The sequence below is a fragment of the Thunnus thynnus genome, chromosome 12 (assembly GCF_963924715.1).
Source record: "Thunnus thynnus chromosome 12, fThuThy2.1, whole genome shotgun sequence".
Taxonomy (NCBI): Eukaryota; Metazoa; Chordata; class Actinopteri; order Scombriformes; family Scombridae; genus Thunnus; species Thunnus thynnus.
Genome location: NC_089528.1, coordinates 26700396 through 26724388, shown reverse-complemented (window position 1 = coordinate 26724388; position 23993 = coordinate 26700396). Strand labels below are relative to the sequence as shown.

Here is a 23993-nt window from a genome sequence, read left to right as displayed (position 1 = left end):
GCTCAGATCACCAGTGTTTAGAGCATGTCACTGCTTTTGAGTCAAATTTGCATTGACAACCTTTTAGGAATGACCATGCTTTCCCAAAGGTTTAGCTATTCACAGACTTTACAAATCAAAAAGGCTACATTTTCTTTCTCCCCTTCACAAGAAATTACAAAATAATAGAGAATTAAATAGAAATAGAAGTTCTTACTTACCCATCGTGATATTTAGCTTTGCAGATGCATGCACGGTTCAATACTTCTTCTTCTTCTACCTTAATGCAATGTCTTTGAACCTACTTTTCCTCTCATTTGTAGTTTTTTTGTTTTGAAAAAAAAAAAAAAAAGCCCACGATTTCTCACGTTTTCCAGATTTTCCAGTATGTGGAAACTTTAAAATATCACAATCCTGCATGAATGTTGACTAAATGTTGTTCACTAGTACTGTAGATTCAGTAAAAGTCAAATCCCTTAGGGGTAGGAAATCACCCCTAACTAGCCAGAAATTATCAGAGTGACACATTTTTGTTCCGAGTAAAGAGAGTAAGAACATCTTATCAGCTTTCATTACTTGAGGAAAGTACTCCTTTCTCCAGATGTATCCTGACTTGTCAGGAGTTTCCAGGAGGTGATGTTCAGGCAGAGATATTCAGTAAGAGGAAAGATGTTTTATGAAAGCTTGATGAGAATAAGTGTGCTGAAAGATCGTTTTACCAACACTGATAAATCTCAACTTCATTACAATAGGTATAATATTTTTATACGGTCTAAAATCGTGTTATTTATTTAGGCTACAGAGATGCTTCGTGCAGCAGGAGGTGTAGTTCAACGGGCATTGGACATGTGTCTGTTCAATATATGCAAGATGCTGCAATATTAGTTTCTTTAGCATCATGGTGTTGACCACTTAAGGCTTGGGGAATAGAAATGCATAGAAACCAGGTAGTATTCCTCCCTCTTCATTAAACATAAGTTACAAATAGAGTTCAGTGACATCCATCTGAAAACTTTTACATCCAAACAAAAGTTTTTTGTGACTTGCACTCTTCAATGGTTCATACTTTGTCTCTCAAAGAGGGAAATTTATGATGTATGATCTGAATCTTCACATATTATCTCAGATTACTGTGAAAAAAAAGGATGGAGTTTGGATTAGAGCAAACCAATGGACACAATGCAGGGTTCAAACTTTTTGGTGAGTAACACTGAATGTAAATAGAAACTTTGTTTACAAGAAAGCTCCACAGGCTGTCTTTTTAATAAAGTTAATAACTGTGGTTTTCACTGAGGTAAAGATTCTGCACACAACATTTTAAGCAAACCCAAAGTTGTGAATATTTGTTTTTAAAAAAAATGTTTTTGAGGAAATGATAATGCATAAATCTTTCATCATTGTGAAATGTTGGAAACACACATTAGTTTACATTGAGAAACACTGTAAGATATAAGCAGTCACACTGTGTTCACATTTTGCTTAGTGAGCACTTATACAGTGCGTCAGTCATCATGCTTTGGAGCAGAAGTCTCTAGATAATAACTCAAATGAAAAAACAAAATGTTATGTCATTGTTATCTCTTGTGCAGAAGCTTTTCTTTTCCTGGTTTTGACATTCAGTTTTTTTTTTTTTTATTATGTTGATAATCCTCATGAAACCTATAATTATGTGTTGAATGGATCTTCACCCCACCAGGGAAATCAATTAAATTTCAAAGGCTTTTTGTTTAATTTATGAGATGGGATTTTAATTCCACTGGCTAATGAAAACTAATGAAAACTTCCATTCAGATTTCAGTCATAGATCAGCATATCAATAGCACTGATGCAAGGCATTTTAATACATTAACCAGCTTAATTTGGAGCACATGTCTGGAAGTACTTATACATCAGGGATTCCTTATCAAATCACTATCCAGCTTCTCAACACATACTGTTTGCAAAACCATTTACACTTCAGGCACTTAGTTCAGGCTCATACATGGAAAAACTTATGAATATGTGAGACGGTAGGTTCAGATCTTTTCAGGGCTGTTGATGGGCACATTTGCGGTTGCAGGATTTGAACTTTCAGGTCACAGGGTTGCCGGCTAACCACAAAACCAAGCTTCAAGGGTGTGCATTTCAAAGGAGCTGATGATCTTCAACAACAAGTGTAATTTATGGGTCAGTGTAGCCAAGTCATGGTATATTAATTCTAAGACTTGACGCTACGCATTGCCAATGACTGGGTTAACTTGAATGAAATGTTGAATGGACTCTCCTCGCTCGGTGCTGGAGGAAGTGAATTCTAATCCAACCGTAGTGCAGCTCAGCTTACTAATAAACCACTCAGAGTGCAGCACAGAGACCGCGTACATCCCTGCCCGCTACTGTGAGCAGTGAGTAAAGACCAGGATCAAGGCCAAAGTCTGAAACCAGACTCAGAGGTTGTGACCTTGAGGTTGCAAAATCTCTATGTGTACTCACTGAGAATAGCAATGATAACAAGCCTATGTGTAGGCCTCACTGCAAGGTCTGGCGGTTATAATAAGAGTCCTTCCTCCTACTTCTATTTCGTGTTTAACTAAACATAATAGGTCTTATCCTGTTTTCAGCTCAGCATCCTCTTAGTAGACCATTAAATTGAAGCAAGGACAGCAAATTATATAATAATATTTCAGATACTAGAATTCTTAAAAACCTTTTCAACTCTGAGCAAATTATTTTTTTATGGGCACGTTTTGCTTCTATTGGATATGATACAGTAGACAGAAAATGAGGGGAGAGAGAGTTGGGGGGGTGGGGGGGTGGGAGGGGGATGACATGAGATGTTTGGATTATACATGGTCAGCTTCCTAAACCCCCCTACACCACCAGGATGGCCCAAGAAATGGATTTCCCGGTATATAACAAAAGCTTGGAGGTGGGGAACAGCATGCTGCAGAAAATAGATTTGTAACCACAATTGTTGCTGTGGATTTCTATATGAACAGTAGGTCCTTCATATACTCGGCTATACTGCAGGAGCCTGAATCAACTGTTTATACACCCACTGTTTTCACAAAATAAGGTAGCAAAACCCCAATGCCAAAATACTCCATCTCAAGTAAAGGTCCTGCTTTAAATTTTCTGCTTGACTAAAAGTCAAATGCGCTAAATGTGTCAAAAAAAAAAGTACTCATTATGCTGCAGAATGGCTGCTGTGAATTATATTATATTGGATTGATATTACTTTGTAAGCAGCATTCAAATGTTACATTTTGTTGATGTTGAACTTTGTATAATTACAGCAATTTATCATATATTATAAGGGTTTTTTGTAAGTAAAATCTTAACCTGCAAAGAAACTTACAACTATAAAATCACTGTCAGATAAATGTAGTGGAGTAAAAACAACAAAATTTTCCTCTGAGATGTTAAAAAAAAGTTCAGTAAATGTTACTTTCCACCTTTTGGATTTTGTCTCTATAAATAAACTTGGCTATCTAAGTGCTAACAGTGTCAACACAATTGCTGGGACGTTATCAATCAATCAAACTTTATTTGTATAGCACATTTCGTACATGGTAGTGCGATTCAAAGTGCTTTACAGATGACTGACTTAACTGTCAGGTCCATCTTCAGCTTCCTCTCTGTTTCACTTATCTCTTACCACATCACGACTGAGCTGTCAGTCTGCTGTCAGACACCATTGTTTTTATTGCAAAGTGCTTTTTATGTCATAGTAAAATATATAAACTGACCATGTAGCAGACAGAGAATCAGTCAATAGTTCTGTTCTTATGCTACACTGATAAAGATTTGTGCAGGACCATGTGTGAAAAGCTTATAAGTAGAAATTCTGAATGCATAGTTTTCACATTTTCACCATATTTCCTGTAGTGTGCAATAGCTTGAAGGATGAATTATTAATATACATATTATGTGCACTCATAAGGCATGGTAGGACAAAATATTGTTTGCAGGGGAAGCACAAATGCATGTCTAATGTACAAATCTTGTCATTATATCTTCTTTTTTTCCTTCATACTTTTACCATATAAATATAAATCAGTCTCTCCTATGCTCTCTGTGGTTCTTGTACCAGGTGCTTTCAAAACAGAATCAACATTTTGAGTATTTACATGCATATGTGTTTTTTTTCTCTAGCCTTTCACATTTTGGTGCAAACATACATCAACATATCATACTTGACAGTCATAACTCAGAAGAAATGTGTGTTTTTGTATAATACCTGTGACATTTGCTTGGCATTTGAATCCACCTCCACATTGTTCTCATGCAGGGACTTACAGGAGTCAGATTAGCCATTTATATTGGATTTAAATCCCAGGATCAGAATTTCCATCTTAAAACACCCTCGAGTTGAAATTCCTGTTGACATTTGCGTCCGGTGATTGCTATTTCAGATAGCCGTGACACCTAGCATGTTATTTAGATGTCATTTGGATAGCGGCTAGCGTTTTTAACTTCCCACAAAGATCACTGTCGAAATTCATCCTCGCCTCTCTTCTAGATGGAGTTTAAAAAAAAAAAGAAAAAAAGAAAGAAAGCGAGCCTCCGTGAAGCTGCCTGGCACACTGACACGTCCATTACATTTAATGTTGTGACAGTGGGGAGTCGTTTGCAAATGAAAGCCCGCATGTGTGAAAGTAGATCGTGTATGTATGTGTGTGTTTTTGTGTGATTTTAGATAGTTGTGTGTGTTGCAAGTGTTTCCATGTTTTTTTTGCAAATGTTCTTACATGTCTTTATCTGTGTTTATTTGTATGTGTCATAACAAATCATTGGAAACATGTTTGAGCTCATTCTGTGTTCGCACGTCCATCACTGTCTCACAAATGGAAACATTTCTTATCGAATGACACACAGCAAACCGCCTCTCTTGTTTATCTCGTGCAGTGAGTCGTCTTTCCTGTCTCCTCGATATAACATTTATACTTTTTATGTTTTGAGAGGAAATGTTGAAGGCGGATGGTGGGTATACAAACCCAGAGGTTCACACCCTGAGTCATGTGTGTGGTTAAGCCGTGGCAACAAAAAAAAAAGGAGTTGTCTTTGCACACATGTAAAGACAGATGTGTAGAAGATAAAGCAATAGTTCAAAACAAACAATAGTATTAATTGTATTTATTAAATAGTTTCGGTCAAGCGAACTTTATGAGATATTTACACGACAACAAAAGCACTTTGGTTAAGGTTTGGGAAAGAGTGTGGTTTTGTTAAATGGTAGGAAGGTGAACAATCCACAGTGCCATAACATAAGTAAAATAAATGCTAATCACACACATTAAAGCTGGGTGAGTGCTAAAACCAAGAGTCTCCCTCCTCTTAACTCCTCTCAAAGGAAAATCAGACTTACTGTCAAATTCTGAATCTCATTTAAATCACCAACTATGATAAATATACAGAAATTCATCATGGTTCTCTTGTCACACAAACAAGATGACAACTTAGTGACTTTTAAAATTCTACAGGGACAGCAAAGTGTCAGAAGCAGTTCTTATATACACTGCGGACATTACAGTAGACCGTTTCTATCATAAACATCAGGTTTTTCCCAGTGAAAATCAGCGGTTTCACAGTGTTTCTTGTATTCCAGCTCATGATGGACGAGTACCCAGAGGATCAACCCAATAAATTAGTGTAACGGCAGCCTAATCATGTTAGCGATACCCACAGACATCTGGTAAACACTTCAGCTGGAACCATGCAAATGAACTCTGGCATAATGGACGGCCAATTATGGATTTGACTGATGGGGCGAGCAGAGGGGGGTTTTGGTGAGAGGGAGAGAGAGAGAGAGAGAGAGACAGTGACAGAAATTTTTATAAAAACAGCATACAGTGTTATTTGTGTATCTGTGCATATACATGTATGTGTTTATACATACATAATTTGTTTGGGGATGTGTGTTTGTGTGGTTATCTCTGTGCACATGCATGTAACATTTACATCTGTATGTTTCTGCTGCCTTTACTGGGTGGAGAGGACTTAATTTGTGTGTTTTTGTATGCGCTCATATTACATGTGTGCATGCGTTTATGCAAATGAGCATGTTTACTTATACATACTACCCTTATGCACATATTTAGTTCATGTTAGAAATGTGCAGAGAAGACTTTGCGCGTGTGTGTCTGCGTGCACATGTGCACACCCCCCCCACCCCCTGCAGACTCCTTCCTCATCTGTGTGTGACAGCGTGACAAATTTACATTACAGAGCTCACCTGTTGACGTTCAGGGGGGCGAAAAAGATAACTATCGATATTGCCATGGTAACTGCCACCCTGCTGTTCACGGAGACCCACAATGCAACAATGCAGAGAGTGTGTGGGTGAAGTAGGGTGTGCTGTTGCTTGTGGGGGTTGGATGTTCTTTTCCAAAGGTATAGTCGGCGACACAGCGGGTAGGTGACAGGGATTACAGCCTCAGCCAGTGGTAAATAATACGTCCATGCTGCTAGTCCTTGTGCAGAAAAGCCTCTATATTTCTGAGTGGTTGCCTTGGCAACTAGGTGCAGAGAGTGGCCCAAATTTTATGTTGGACTCCCTGAGACAGATGAGCTGCTGAGTGTATTGAGGAGGGCTGTTCACGTTGGAAAAGGAAATGTATAGTGAGGTGTGGAGACTACTTTGCAGTCTGTGGCGGATGTATCACACACTGCTGCACACACACACACACACACACACACACATATATATATATATATATATATATATATATATATATGTATATATATGAAATATGTATATTGTATCTCAAATTAACGCTATTTTTGTGTGCACTCTTCCACAAGAGGGGCAGAGGTCAGTAGGCTGGCTTCAGCTGGATGGAAGCTTGCCAATTAGACTGATAAGAAGTCAGTTGTTCTCCTCACTACACTGCCCTGCTTTTTGTGTGTGTGAGTGTGCATGTGTGTGTGACTGAGATTTAATTCTCAGTCGTTCAATAATTTGTTGTTGTATACAAAATACTTATTGGATTTTGAACAAAATCCTGCTTACATTTGAATGAATTCGAAGGTAATTGACCCCAATTCTTCAAGGTACAAATTAATAAAAATGAAGCTGCAAATGAGACTGCAGCACAACATACGTGCAAAAAAACCACATTAAAAAGACATTTAGAGATAAATGTCTCCTCAATTAATGTATTCTTGTGTCCTATCAAAGTGTCTTTGAGCGGGGACATCTGGTATCAGCTAAATGCCAAAAATGTAAATGAAAATCATTTGACATGCATCAACCGACACGTCATACTGCGCAGACAGGAGTAGTAGTTAAAGTACAGTATCCTCGATATGCTGATGTGATAATTGCTGGTTTTCTGGACAGATACTAGTGGTGTATCCTCATACATTTACCCATCAACCTGCAGAGATTTGCATCCTGACTCATCAACAATAAAAAAAACAAACATGCACAGGTGTTTTGACACATGTGATACCTCAGCAGCGTGATGCCCCCAGAGGTCCAAACAGCAATATCACAATAGTGCAACAGCAACACAGCACAGGTAGATATTTCTCATTTGTTTTACTAATGAGCTAAACAAGGTTTAAACATGAATCAATGAGTACTTTTACATGCACAATAATTTTAGAGAAATAAGCAGGTTTTCTTAGTATCCAGGTTGTGTGCTTATATATATATATATAAGCATCATATGCTGGTTTCAGAAGCCTGGATGATCCCTTCTCATGGTTTTGAGAAAGCAGAATATACCAGCAGGAGTACTTTGATAGAAACTAGAAAGCTGTGACATCTAAACAACTTTCAACTTTCTACAAGTTTCCGCCATGTTTGCAGATACATCTCTGACTTGAGTTACATAGTTGTTAGTTAGCAAGAAGTAATTATGATGAAAAATGATGCAATGATAATCTATGCACTAAAGTGAAAGTCTGAGGATAAATGACATTGTTGCGCTCATCCATTACTGGTGATCGGATGAAGAAATCCAGCAGATTGTTAATGCAACAGTATACAGGCGGCTAGAAAACCAAGCTGGGTTCATCACCAGCTGTTGAATTAAGTCCATCAATACAGAAATGACAGATTTACTGGATGTGGAGGAGTCAAAGACATGCCTGCACCACTGCAGATGATAAGAAACCTAGATAATATTAGAATTATAAATACAGGGGAATGATTATCCATGTTTCTCTATGTTCCATGTGATACCCCCAGTATGATCAAAACTAGTATATTGATGTGTAAACCGACTCTATGAGTGGGTGTGATCTGTCTAGATTGTGTTTTGTTGTGTCTTTTCTACTTCATATAAAAAAAAATAATGATGTGCAAAAATAACTTCCATCATTATTTTTTCTCGAAACAAGACAAACTAAAAGATGCCGGTCTAATTTGATTTTCAGAAGAGTCAATATGCTGTCTAGGCGACAGTAACACACGGCCTCGTGTCTCATCTCTCACACTCAATAATTCATTTGCTTTATACTCATTAACAATCGACCTCGGAAACTCTTGAGTGGTGGAAGTGACTCAGTGTCCCGGCTCATTATTTGCCTTCCTAAAATATTTGGTTTACTTTCTGCATGAAGAAAAGAAGTCACAAAGTCTAAAAGAATATTTTATTGCATACCAGACTCTGCTGAAGAAAGTGTGACGACAAACAGTTCAGTAACTTTAATACTATATAAAACTAGAGTACCTCACCAGTACTCAGTTTATTGTCTGTTATGACCCGTTATATATATATACAGCTACAGGCAAAGTGGAAATTGTTTCAGTTATTATCTATATTTTGAGTCATTTGAATGTTTAGAGTGAGTTTTTTAGGGAAACATTACATTAGTTTAATGTAAATGTCCATCATCAAAAAGTTGTATCATATTAGAGTACTCAATTCATTGTCTGTTATGACCTGTCACACAAAATAAATTCATTTTACAACATTTTGTGTTGTTCTTGCATAAAATTAATGTTTCTTTAATCACTTTACTTAAAACAATGACCACTTATATTGACTTATAACCAGCTTGTAATGAATTATATCTGCTTATACCTCAGGAATATCATTACTTCAATTAAAGCACCCAATTTATAATCACATTATAATGCATTACAATAGTGATTATAATCCATTATAAAATGATTATAATGTATTGAGAATTATAATATACTATGATCCTTCCAAAAAAATATATCAGCAAGTGATGAGCAATAATGAAGTGTTATGATACTTGACCTAAGCCATTATAAAATACTTTATAATGTGTTATGATTGTTATAAATCATTCTGAACATTTATGAGTGCTTATAACTATAATTATACGGTGCTATAAGAACATTATAATGCATTATAAGTGTTTATAATTCATTACAGACATTGGCGTCATAGAAAATGTTACCGTAATATCTTTGACACGCTGTCTTCCTTTGTGTGCTTCTCACTGGCTCAGTATATTTCTCTCTTTGGCATCTTTTTTCTCTGCCCTCTCTGTCATGTGGTGGACAATAAATCCATAGTGTATCATTGAAGGAGACATCTGTGGGAAAAGGAGGAAATAGGAGACCTCAGGATTGAGAGAGGAGAGAGGCCGGGCTCTCTGATCATCAAATGAAGTCTGTCCCTCTCTCTCTCTCTTTTGTCCCACCGGGTTACTGTTTGTGTGTATATGAATGTGTGTCAGGGTGAGCCATAAAATGCTTCAATAAGAGATGAGATAAAAATTTTACTGCTCTGTGTGTGACTCTCCCTGTGTTACGATGTGAGCCAAAGCTGCCGACTGAGAGATGAGTTGAAAATTTTACTGCTGCGTGTGTTTGAATGTGTTTGATAAAGGAAGAAAGAAAGGAAGAAAGGTGACCAAATGAAAGAATCATACTTTCATACAAGCTTGCGTGCCTACACACGACTCGTTTGTGTCCCTCCATCTGATGTCTGAGTCTGTTATTTTGTCTCTTTGATGGATGGTATGCTTCATTCATAATGTATCATGGAGGCGAGTGCATATAAAACATTACCAGGCCCCATCAAATTCCAGACAGTAAACTGTCTGGCATCGGTCCCACTAGCACCGCCCAAGGCAGCCTGACACACACACACACACACACACACACACACACACACACAAAACATAACACCACACACATACACACAAATGCACGGGAACACGCTCACAGGGGAGCAAAACCAAAGCACTTCTATTCAAATATTGATCTGCAGGCTTCTGTTTCCAATTCAGCCACACTTATGAAATTCACTTACAAATGTACTTCAGAAAGAGGCAGTGGCCGAGGGTGACGGTCTGCAGCAAGACTTCCAAATGTTTTGCTTTAAAGAGGGCGTATCATGCACATTGCCAGTTCTGTTTTTTTTTTTTTATTCTGGGGCTCCACTGGAATACTGGCTCTGCTGGAATATCACAAAACTCCTTATTTGTCTCATACAGATCCTTCATGCAGCCCCTCAGCTCAGCCTCTGTCTGAAACAGGTTGTTTCAGCCCCTCCCAATGAGCCCACTCTGTTCTGATTGGTTGGCAGCCTCTCAGCAGACTTCTGCCTGCCAAACAGTAGTAGTAGGATTTCACTTCTTTTTCTTGATCTTTACTCAAAATCTTAAATCTAAAATACATCAGTCCGAGCCTGAATCCAATCTGAAATATGCAAAAAGACAACACGAACAACCCATGAAAACTTAGCAACAACCTTAGCGACAAAGGCTATGAAACGGACAACTGTTTGTGAACATGTCATCATGAGGAGGAAGTAGATGCGACTTTGCAAACGAAGCGTTCAGAGCAGGCTGGAGCATTGGCTTCTGACTTGAAGGTGGCGTTTTTACATATGTTCACCTCAAGTTTTGGAACTTTGACCATGTTTAACAGTATATAAATGTCAGAAAATCCCAAAAAGCATGATACGGCCCCTGTTATTAGTCTTTGGAGCCGTTTGTAAACAAACTAGCGTGACGGTAATCTTTGCGGTGAAGGAACATGTCAACCAGTGCAGCGGTGTGGCTCACTGACATGTTTTTAATAGTTTCTGGACAACAACGGAGTCCTATGGCACAGAGGAACAAGATATATCAGGCTCTGGATAAACACACTGATGGTTTAGCTCTGCAGTTGAGATTTCTTGACAATAAGAGAAATATAGAAAATCCACCAGCCATATACTTTCATTATAAAGCAGATGTTATTCAAGGATACTGTGCTGTAGGGGTATATCATTCTCAAATGTTGGCGTTGATTGTACATAAAAATCATTTTTGAATGTTATGTAATGTCCTGAATCTCACAGAATCATCTATATAATCAGTGTTCTGGTTTTGGTGAGTGGGTTAAAGCCTCACACATGCGTTTGAAGACATTGTTTTACACACACTCAGACGACTGCATAGACGCGCATTCATCGAGATCAAAATCTGTTCTCAAGAGAGAAGATGACATTTACAGTCAGTCCTCGAACACTGCACGGGAACTTATGTTATTAATGTTGTTATTCATTCTGTTGGTTGTCTCGACTTTATATTTGTTTAACTCTTGTCCTTGTTGCTTATGCACGAGTCATAAAAAGATATCGGATAATAAAGCTTTAATATCTCCAAAGGGAATCCAGCTTGGGGGGCTGTTAGCAGTTCATTGTATTTAAATGATGCATGAATCCAGTCCCACCAAGATTAGTATATACATAAAAAATATCCGTTCAGTAATTATTGGATCGTGCACCGTAATAGCAAGATTTAAATGAGAGAGAGATGTGAGGTAGTTTGGAAAATGAGCTTCTCATTTTAAATAAAGAATACATAACTTGGCATGGTATTGTTGCTTATATACAGACACGACACTCATATTTCAGGATAGTGTCTCTCATAAGGCTGACAGATGATTGAAATCTCTTCATAAGTTTGTTTTAAAGGGGACATGGCATGCTTTCTGTGATTTTCTGTCATTTTTATACCTTTTTGATGTTGGATGTCTATGTTAAACAAAGTAAAAGTTCCAAAACTTTGGTAAAAAATGCTCCCTACAAGTCAAAAGCCAGGGCCTCAGCCTGCTCTGAACGCTCCGTTTGCAATGTTACCTCCACTTCCTACTCGTGATGACATCAGATTGTTTGTGCACGCCCATAAACGGCTGTCCTTTCTGCAGCCTTTGTTGCTAAGATTGTTGCTAAGGTTGTTCCTCAGATTGTTCAAGTTGTCCACTCGCATATTTCACATCGGATGTGGGTTCAACATGTACGGATGTATTTGAGAAGTTTCCACTTCCAGTAAAGGACGAGAAAAAGAAGTGAAATCCTGCTACTAGTTTGTCTACGTCACCAGAGGAAGTCTGCAGATTGGCAGCTTCCAGGAGTTAACCAATCAGAACAGAGTGGGCTCAGTGGGAGGAGGGGCCTTAAAGAGACAGGAGGAGCTAAAACAGCTCAGACAGAGACTGAACTAAGGGGCTGCATAAAGGCCCAGTATAAGATAATTAAGGTGTTGTTTGAACTGGAAATCATGCAAAGATATCCCAGTTGGTTATCTGAAATGTTAGTTATCAATTTACAGTCTCTGATGTCAGTGTCCTCCACACCTTTACTTTTTGCTTCACACCATAAAGCCCTCACTACTTCCAACAGGTCAGAAGTTACACGTCTAGTTAAAAACAAAAGGGTCTTATAGAAGTCAGGTTAGGACTTATTTAAAGAACAGGGTCACAGATTTAAAATGAAATCTTCAAAGACATTCTTGCTTCAGCCATCAAATCGTCCTTGTTGTACTAATGTATCTTGATGTGGGTGTTATTATTATTTGATTTAAACTGTAGTGATTTTGGATTTCAGGGTTTTTATTGTTTAGTTTTATGTTGAATGTTGTTTTTCTTAATGTTTCTTGTCTTTTAACATCTTGGGACCATGTTGGAAATAAATGTTTTCACTTGAACTTGTTAACCCTTTGATTTAGTTTTGTGCCTGTAATGCATAAATAAATCTTATCATATCATATTTTATAACATTGTTATCGAAAATTGGCAATTAATGTAAACTGCAGATTCATCTGATATAAACCAAGGGAGGCCAACCTGGTGAGCTTACATGCTGTAGTGACACATGTTTAAACAGACAAGTGTTTGCACAGTTTAAACAGGGGGTGATGTGGTTTGTGAGTGTGTACGTGTGTTTTTTTAATGTTCACACCCACACACACACAAACTGACCTGCTTAGGATGTATAATGCATTGACGTATAGATTTATATGTGCTTGTGTGCGGCCACACTTCCTAAAATCCCCGACTGAACAGAAATAATTGGCTGCTTTCATGCATGTGTGTGTGTGTGTGCGTGTGTGTTAGCTGTGATTACAATTTGCACTAACTATTGATTGTCCAGTAAACAATCGTCTGGTCTGACCAAATAATCAATGAGATGTAGTGACACTGTCTCTGCTGACAGACCAGCTTCTTCCTGACTGTTTAAACCTCATAAATCAAAGATAAAAAAAAGACAGTTTATCAGTTGGCTTTGTCAATTATCAAAAATTGTTCAGTTTGTCTAGTTCAGTTGAGACTGTGATGAAGTTGTCAGATCCAAAATTTTGAATTTGATGTTAATGCAGCTTTTTATGTCTGAATTACACTTCAGTACAACATATTACAGCTGCAACTAACATTTATTTTCATTATTATTTAATCTGAGGATTATTTTTGTGTTATTTTTATTTGTCGGTTGGTCTATAAAATGTCAGAAAATGGTGAAAAATGATGGTTACATCCCTAAATGTCTCCTTTTGTCTCATCCAAAAGTATCAAAATAGTTGCAGATTATTTTTCTGTTGATTAATCGTTGCAGCTGTTCGACATATATTTACGGCCTCTAGCAGCCGTAGGAATTTAAAGTCTGCAGACTTATAGGAGGTCGGGGTGGATGGATAAGGTCCACTGTTCACTTTCTCTTAACCACAAGCGTAAACTTTAACTGAGTAATTATTATTTTAACCAAAGTTTCCCAACAAAGTAATTAATTTGACCAAATCCATCTTTTCCTAAAACTAATCAAGGCATTTTTGTGCCTAAACCTAACCAAACCTTATCTGTAGCAGCTTCAGGTGAGAAAATGATTTTAGAGGCCACTGATTAATTATGTTATCCTGCCAACATGGGCGTCAGATCAGATATGCGTGTTGCTCTGAGGGGCAATTAAAAACAACATATTTTATCATTTAAAACATGGACTTGTTGGTTTAAAAAGCTCTTTGAAAAAGTGGAGTTGAAATGGAATTACTTTGTCTGACCTATCTAGCAGATTTTTTAAAAAATTTACAGGAACGTATAACAATACAGAACGATATGAATAAATACTTATAGACAGAGTTATTGCTGACTGTCATCATCCCTCCTGACCACACTGGTCCTGTGGGGGATCGCTTCGTAATGTGATTTCAATGTTAGAAATGAGGGACAAATTTCAAAGTCATTGTTCTGCTGAAAAATGCAGCCTCCTGAGTAAAGAGCCAAATCAAGTGGATATCTTCCAGAATTAGCCTTTTTAGTAAAGTTTCCCCGCTGACAGTTTTCCTTGTAGAACGACAGTAAAACAATAGAAACACAAAGAGGGAATTTCATACTGAAAAGACAAACTTTAGAAGATATCCAGACTGCTGAAGCCTCATATTAGCTGTGGAATTAGTCCTTCATCACTTAAAAATGCATTAGAAAGGAATCTCTTAAGGGCCAGACAATTACAGCAACCAGTACATACAGGTATGTGAGTGTTGTTTTAAGACAGACTTGAAAACACGGGAATCTATCCTCCATGTTTTCTTGATGTATGACATAGTAGTTTGGACTTGTTATACTTTCTAAGAATCCCTCCTCGTCACTCTCAGGTTCCTTATGGTCTGAGGTGTCAAATGATTGAAAGCGCTTTGTCCGTCCGCACCGCCTTCACCTCTGTTTCCCATTTATCCACACATGTATCAACTCCCTTTATTGCAAAACATGTCAACAGGCCGTTTACTCTTGAGTTCTCGAATCTTTTTTCGATTTAGGAAATTCAGAAATTGGGAAGCTTAAATAGACTCAAATGCAAACAATTTCTTGATGAAAGGACTTTATTGGCCAAATCTTGAAATAGCACCACAAGCTTGACTGGTGGAATGATCCATATCAGTTACCAGTTTATTTGTTTCTAATCCAACTCACCGTGTTTCTAGACTTTGCTTTAATCAAGTGGAACTGTTTTGAATTGCCTCTTGGACTGATGTGTTGTGCTCAAAGTAAATCTGCTGGAGAAATCTGCATTTCCTCACATCGGTGGTGGATTTTCTTTTTAAAGACAAATATAAACGATACCAGATTAAACAACTTGTTAAGATGGATTTTTTTTTTTTTTCCCGCAGTGTGGTGGCTAGCTGAATCCAGAGCCCGTCTTGGGGAGGAGAACAAATCGGCTCCTTCATGGCCCAGTGAACCATCGACTCGGTAACCAGCGGAGTCCGTCAGATAGAAAAGATGCATGGTGCTTTAAACCATTGCAGGCCTCTGCTCTCTCTCCTCCCCACCCCCCACCCCCAACCGCCCCCCCCACCTCCTTCCTTTCCATTACTCGTGCTCGGGCTTGAAACCGCTGCTCCATGACACTGGGCATCACACGTAGAATAAAAATGAGGTGAGGCGGCTGGAAAATTGAACATGTTGTCAGGCCGCAATGGCTGTTTTCAGTGATTTAGGAACTGTAGGCCGCACTCGATTAGGGTCATTCATTTTGGGTAATGTAAATACAGTGATAGCGGGGTTGGTTATGTGAAGAAGGGGAATGTTTGCTGAGGTTATTGGTTACAGCGTGGTATTTTTCAAAATGGTGGTCAATGGGTTTTTCCTTATATAGACCAGCATGATTATTACAGTGTAGCATTTTGAAATATAACCATATACAAGTGGTAAATGCAGTTCACATCTGCCATTTTGTGCGGAGGTTTCAGCCAAGCGTGCTCTATCTGGAGTGCATACATTTCTTTTATATACACACAGTAGCCATGGTGATCAAACTTTTAACTCCAGCAGTGTTGGTGCCTTGCTCAAGTAACGACATAAAGTAAATTATACAAGTAATCTTGTCTTATTTTTGCTTCTACTTGGTGTATTTACTTGATTATTACTTTTGAAATGCTTTAGGAGCAGTTTAATTCAGATAGACAGTGTAATGATATGTTTGTTTTTTTTTCTATTTCTAGACAAGCCTTACAAAATAAGTACACAGTGACTAAAGGTACAGTAGAAACATCATCCTCCTCATCTGTAGTGTTCTTTTTTTTTATTCACTCCTGCTGTGGCACAAATGAAAACAAATATCAGCAGATTATCTTAATACGATGTCTGGAATGAAAGCGGCTTATACGCAATCGTTGATCTCTGTTTTTGTATCGTAGCCTCGGTTTAACACAAGAAAACAAATGAGCGTCCAAAAGCCTTTTTTGCCAGATATGTGAAAATCACTCACAGCAGGCTGCAGATTCCCACATTGCCTGTGTGTTCTTTACAGATCGGAAATGTTTGCAATTTTTTCTTTCAAAAATATCGCCAAATCTTACTAATGCTTCAAAATGAGATTTTAACCATATAAAAAGCACAATGTTATTAGGTAACAACTCTTCTGTATTGACAGTAAGAACACGCTGCCTGAAATGACAAGCTTTACAAAGACTTGTTTAATTATATTATTCTTTCATTTCCTAACCTGCACACACACTGAGGTTCAGATCAGTGTGAGCTTCGCTGTAAATATGTGACAATAAAAACACTTTGTGTAACTCATCTCCACTTAAGTCTTTTTCACAGTTTCAGCTATCTCGCCTTCATCACGGTGTGGTGCCTGCAACAGATGTTTCACCTTCTACAAAATAGTTTCAAGCCTAGTTCCTCGTGCGACTTTCTGATGCGTAAAATACCTAATTTTTAAGAAGGTAGGAGTTACTTCTCTAAATCTAACTCACTTTATTGTAAAGAAGTTTGCTGCAAATGCATGAATCTCCTGTTTTACTCTCTTTTTACTCTCATTGCACAGGTGGAATAGATATGTATATATATGTTGAGTTCTGAGTAAATTGAAAATGTTTTGTTTCACACTTTTGTCTGTAGAAATGTTTTGTTTTTGCACAGAAATGTCCTTTGGCTTATAAGATTGGATATAAAACATCCTCACAACAAAACATTGATGTCCCTGTTATGGGTTTTTTTTTTGTAGCGTGTCAAAAGTACAAATATCTGCAACAGAAAACATAAATATTTGAAGTCTGATTAAACAGAAAATGATTAATTTAACAAGAAAGAGAAATATTTTAGACTGAGTGTGTGTGGTGTTGTAATATTTTTCTCCCTTTAATGTCAAACATTAAGATGAAGATGAATAACCTGTGCATAGCAGGAATAAACATTTTGTTGGAATGCTTAATAAAACAACAGCCGGTGGCCACGACTCGCTCTCCCTCACTAATTAACTGCTCAGGTTGTTAGAAGTCATCTGAGGTGACCTAACTGCTCTAGGCTGACCTTTGACCCCTAATAGCCGCTATGCTGTAATTGCCGTGTCGGCCGTCTCGGGCTGGTTGGAGCATGTTTCAGAAGAACAGTGACAATGTCTTATCTGTCTGACACACAAACAGACCTTTCTCTCTCTCACACTTTCTATCCAAACATGACACTCGATCTGAAACACATACTCCGTTTCAATTTTAAACGTCTTCTCAGTCACACGCACACATGCTAACTTTTTCCTTTGCATATGTACAAATACACTCCCACGCGTCCCACCTTCTGTCTTATCTTAGTTAAACTCTACGGCAATGCAATGACACAAATAGTCACGGACTATTAGTCATTCACACACACACACCCTCCCCAAATAAATAACATCCCCCCTGCCTGAAGCTCCAGGTCACTGATCACACACTCACTGTGACCTTTAGACCATGATACTGTTAATTTCCTTTTTGCTTTCATTTGCTTCATTAGATCCATTTTGTTTCATTTGCTTTTCCTTTTCAATTCTAATCATTTTTATTTTCACCCTGGCTCATGGTTAGCAAAACATTGTAACATTTAACAAAAGAAACCAGGTCAATACGCTGCTAAAATTATATTCAAGATAACATTTAGACAACAAATATAGCTGTTTGTTGTCAAATTGGGAAATGGAAATCTTCCTAAAGACATAAGTAGTTACTCATTATTTGCACCACAAGTAAAGTAGTCCTACATTAGTCATGATTACCTTATCATTAACGATTCATCAATAATCAGGTCGTTTCTCATTCTTTCTTTAGTAACTACGCACAATTTTCTTTCTTTTTTCTCTGTTTTTGATATTTTGCTGTTTGTAGTGGCGCCGTTCACCCGAGTGGTCAATTATCTTATCACAGCTGAACTATAACATCAAACATTTATAACTAAATCAACAACAATCATGAGAAAAAAAACATTCTTTATTATTATTTGATAAGAGTTTGAACAGTCAAAATCTCTCTGTTATTCTGCTTCGTCAGGACCGCGTGGGTGTGTTTGATCAGATTTGCGAAATATGCAAACAACACCGAAACTGTCAACACATGTTTGATAAATGTTGATAAACTCTGATTGGTGCACAGAAGTAGATGACTGCCTATTTTCAAACATGTGAGAAAAACAAGGACAGAAACAAAAATATTTAAAAAAAAAAAAAAAATCTCTCACATGAAATAATCGACTGTTTAAATTTTGGCGGAAAGTTTTGTTTTCATGCAGGATTCCTTAGATTTTCAGGGTTTCTTTAACCGAACTAAAACTTTATGTGGGTTTCCTGTTGTGAAGTAGTTCAGAGAATTTTAAACTGAACTGATGAGGTATTTAGAGAAGTATTACAAAAACGCTCTTCCTGTAAAACAGGAACTCCCGAAATAGTTCACACAACTAGATAGTTGTAATATTTGTAATTTCGGGCTTCAGTGTTAGAAGATGTTGATTCATTAATTCTATCACTGGTCATTTTTGATGCTGCATTTTGTGGCATTGTTTGCATAATCTTATTGTACAATGTATTGCAAAGAGTTTTTTGTGCTGATGTAATCTAATACAAGATCTCACACACACACACACACACACACACACACACACACGTACTGACAGAGATGTGACAGGCCACTTTTCGTATCACTTGACGACAAAGTATCAGGGTTTCTAGAAGTGTCAGATTTTGGCACTTGAACTTAAGCCTCCTCATAGCCGCTCGGTGCCAAACGAGGGCTTAGGGCTAAGTCACTGATGACTGTGCCAAGAGAATGAATGAAAGGGAAAATTTTGAACAGCTGTCCCCAAAAAAATAAAGGGATGCAAACATCATTGTGCAGAAATGTGTGAGGAACACAAGTCGGGGGTTATTTTCACTGAAAACCTAATCTGGATACAGTTAGAGGATAAAATTGTCAGCCAAATACTGTGCAATAAAACAGCTTTATGTCCCAGCTTTGAAAAATTTGTTTCCATTATTAAATTATTCATAGTCATGTATTGATTATTGAGTATATTTTCACAGATTTTACAAGCTGACATATTTACAATACATATCCAATGTATTTCAAGCTCAAAACTATTTTATGGATTTTTATTATTATCTTGAAATAAAAAAACTTTGTTAGATGTATTCGACTATTTGTGTGCTTTCTACTTTTTCCTCTGTTGGTGATTTGCTATGGTAGCAGCTGGAATATCTTTACAGGCTTATTTAATGTATACTGTCTGACTCTTGCCAATAGCCATGAATTTTGCACATATTTTCACCATTATTTAACCATTTCACTCATCTCGGGGATCTCAGAGCTCTTGTCAACAAAACAATAAAAAATCTTCTCAAACGGGACAAAGTCACAAAATAAAAACAGATGAAAAGGGGAAATTAAATCTGAAGGCAATTAACATGATCACATGCAAAAGGAGTGTAGTAACTTCATTTTTAACAAACATGAATAGAGTAGAAAGAGTTCTAAAGATGAGAGTGAATAAATAACTAAAGTACAAACGTTACATATTTACTCGGTTAATGATGTATGTGTTTGCCTTTTATTGTGTGGTGTATATGTGTTGCAGTGAACCTGGTTTTCTGAACTATTGCATAAATGGATTTGGCTTGACTTGATCTGATAAATACTGACTCACTGTAATATTTGCTGCTTTAGATGGAAACCTCGTGTATGTGGCACCGCATGTCTGAGTAATGGAGCTCAAATCCTTCTGACAAACAGAAAAGGTATGACTTTCAGCTGTCTCTGACTCAGAAATGACTCAGCGTTTAATGTTACGGTTATTTAGATGAGGGACAAGTTGATGGATATCAGGTTTTCACAACAGCCTTGAAAATCTTTTGATTTGTTCTGTGATGAGAAACGATGATAAAGTCCCGACTGTTTTGAATCTATCTGAATTTCGTAACTGTGAGAATAGTTTGTGCCGTGTTCACTCCATGACAGAACGGATTTTCAGCCAATTCAACGGGTCAAACATATGTTCAAACTCAATCCATGTTGATAATTAACAAAAATATGTATTTTCTAGTAAATTATCAAATTGATTTATTACAAAAGAGATTATTGTTAATAGATACATAATATTATGGACTCTGAACAGATCAGTCACAGAGAGAAACACTTAACTTCAGTGGGAAAACTTCTCCATAACTAAAACCACAGATTTAAATAAAGGAATCAGATTTTGTATATTTATTAATGGTATTTCTCACTGTTAAACATGGCACCATTTAAAAGAAACTTTATGGTTTGAGATGTATTGAAATATAATGGTTACGATAACTGTTAAACTATAAAATGCTTACCTTTGGAGTCACCCAGGGATCGACCCTGGGGCCTCTGATTTTTAATATTTAAGTAAATTAGCTTCTCAACTTCTTCCAGAGTTGTTAGTTTTCTTTGACGGTGATGTTTTGTAATATTTTATGATTTAATGTTTCATTTTGTACTGTAAAGAGTAATTTAAACTGTAGTTTTTATATGAATCCAAATAATTTATCAAAATTACTTTTGTACTATTGTGTTTGGTTAGTTTTTTAAATAACTGACATCATTATTTATATTACGTAACAGTAGAGCCACAATTAGTTGATTAATTGAAGTCAAAGTAATCTGCAACTATTTTTAAATTTGAGTAATTATTTAAGTAATTAAAAAAAAAGCTCAACTTCTCAACTGTGAGTAGTTTTTTAATTATTATGTTAGTAGTAGTAATATCTTTGGGTTTTTGACAGTTGGTTGAAAAAAAGAAGCAATTATAAGATGTCACTGTAGGCTTTAGGGAATTGTGCAGGATGTCTTTTTAAAAAAAAAAACAAATTATTAATCAGTTAATGATTATTCAAGAAAATAATTGGCAGATTAATTGATAATGAAACTAATCATGAGTTGCAACCCTAACAGTGACTGTTTCCCAGTCAAAACAGCACTAAACTGCATATTAAGATGTCTTGTTTTATACATTAAATCATTTATTGTTGCTGTAAAGCTGACAACCCTGGATATGTCTGCCAAGGGACGGTGTGGCCTCCCAAAAAAAAGGTGTATGCTGAAAGTTTTCACAGTTAAAAACATGTTTTAAATTTATATATACCATATGCATGAATGATCGATGGTTTATGTGAAGGGATATGACCAGCATTTTTATTTTTGGGGGGGACTTGGCTTGTAACTGTGTAACATAGATCAGCTCCCCAGTGTATTTTGGAACTTATGATTTCGCAAGAATACTCAAATGTCTGGTTTATTGTTATTTTCGCCAATTTAAAAAGATACAGGACTTACAGTAGTAGCTGAGATGAGCGTGAGTTTACTCACACTTTACCACTACAGCTGGACGATGGGTGCACTGTCCTTTTTCAAATCGCCTGCTTCGTAATGACAGTAATTATCACAACTCGAGTCTTCAAACAAGGCGTTTTTGGCCAGCGTCGTCCATTTCACTCCCCAATCTAGAGCCTTGTCATTAGGTCCTTTGGACCTAAAGATGAAGTGTGTGTGTGTGTGTGTGTGTATATGAGCACATGAGCTTGGTCTGGGTCCCAGAGTGTGAACCAGAGAAGGCAGTCTGGAACAGTGCCAGGCTGTGAGATCTTATCGGCGGTGCCATGACCTCATGCTGTGTTGAAATATCTTCCCAGAAAATGTGTTTGTGTGTGTGTGTCTTCTTCAAGTGGATATACATATATGTGTGTGTGTGTGTGTGTGTGGAATAAGGGGAGGATGACAAATGTGGATTAGAGCTATGAGAGTGTTTGGGATTCGGAGGATTGTTTTATGAAAGGAAGCTCTTGAAAAAGCTGAGTGGGGTTTTTGTGACTGTGATATACATTTGTACCTATGCACATTAACGCATGTCATTATTTCATCAGTATTTGTGATGTCATCTTTTATGTGTGTATCCCTGTGGGAATACACACATACAACTGTACATACAAGTCTTTTGTTTCTATGTGTGCACACTTACATGAGTGTGTTTTCTAAGATATGACAGATAAAATAGAACCTTTTTCATCCTGAAGGAACTTTTTGTGCCAAAGATGCATTTTATAATAAATATTAAATGTACACACTATATATACTATCATAAAATGACATATATATATATATATATATATATATATATAGTCAGATAAAATGAAAACAGTAAAAGAAATAAATGTATGTAGAACAAAGAGAGGTGCAAATTACAAATGACTGTACAATCTATGAACCTGTTACTACGCTATAGATGATGATGCATTTTTAAAAATATACAGAGGTGCATTTTTTGTTACTATATGATAAGTGTTACAAATGTTACTATACTATTTGTATGTATAAATCTAACTATATATTCCTTGTGTATATATACAGTAATATAGTTTTCTTTTTTAATTTTATCTTTTTCATCATTACTGCTACTTTTATATACTTTGTTCTATTTTATTGCCAAATGTATTGTTTATTCTATTGTAATTTGAGATATTTTAATATTTGTAAATACATTGTCCATGTGTGTAGTGTCGACGGGGCTACATCTGAATTCAGTTGTGCGACCCTGAATTTTATAATTACAATTAAAATAAAACTTGAACCTTGAAATTAAGTTAGAAATATGGAGTATGAATAGGTGAAAAAGGATGAATTGTACTATGAAGTGTATCACGCTGCAAATAGCAGACATGATTTAAAAAAAAAAAAAGGAATAACAGCAGTGGGTCGAGTAAATGATTACAGTCCATAATATTTATCAGTGTCCGGCAGCGCAAGAGGAGATTTACAGTCTGATTTATGCCCAAGTGCCCTTAAATATATGTGCTTTTGTGATTGCAGCATGTACAGAATGCATGTTGTGTAAGTACATAATAACAGGATATGTGTTTTCTCCACATATAAACACAGCACTCTGTACCGTTGGGTGTACCAGAAGTCCGGTGTCCAGCATGTAGCTGTTGCTGCTCTGAGCCCACCGCAGCAGGCTAATGGATCACTGTCAGTGTCTCCTGTAATTACTGAGATATGACTGTGTCTTTATAGAAACAGCGCCCCTCCTCCATCATTCCATAGCCATTAGAAGCATGTGTGTGCGTGCGTATGCGCTGCACATACACATTAAACCGTGACTGTGTATCTGCACAGGTTTGTATCAGGCAGTAGAATGTAATGTTATTGTGAATACAGATCTGCACACTAGGTTTAAAATGTATGTTGGCTGCAGAGAGCTGCAGACTGACCCTCCTGCTAGCTAGTTTATGAAAAAAAACCTGTTGAGTTAGAAGCTACTGGAACAGTTTGTTTTATCAACCCTGAAGGTTTCTGTCTGTATATCAACAAGTCCTCCTATTTATTTATTCACTCAGTCACCTGCTTTTTAAATCACCATTGCGTCTGTGTCTATATCTGTGGTGTTTTGATTGTGTTTTAATGTCTTACTGGTGTTTTTTTTCATGTATTTTTGTCATCTATCATGGCTGCTATGACAATGCAATTTCCCTTCGGGGATTAATAAAGTTTTCTATCTATCTATCTATCCATATTAAAGG

General features: G+C 37.0%; 1 long non-coding RNA gene across 1 annotated transcript in view; it reads left to right on the top strand.

The window, feature by feature from the left end:
- LOC137194598 (uncharacterized) overlaps positions 1-16027 on the top strand; it is an 89408-nt gene extending 73381 nt beyond the window's left edge. Inside the window, exon 4 of the long non-coding RNA XR_010930989.1 lies at positions 15316-16027. This is a non-coding gene — a long non-coding RNA (uncharacterized lncRNA). The remainder of the gene's footprint in view (positions 1-15315) is intronic.
- Positions 16028-23993: the final 7966 nt, after the last annotated feature.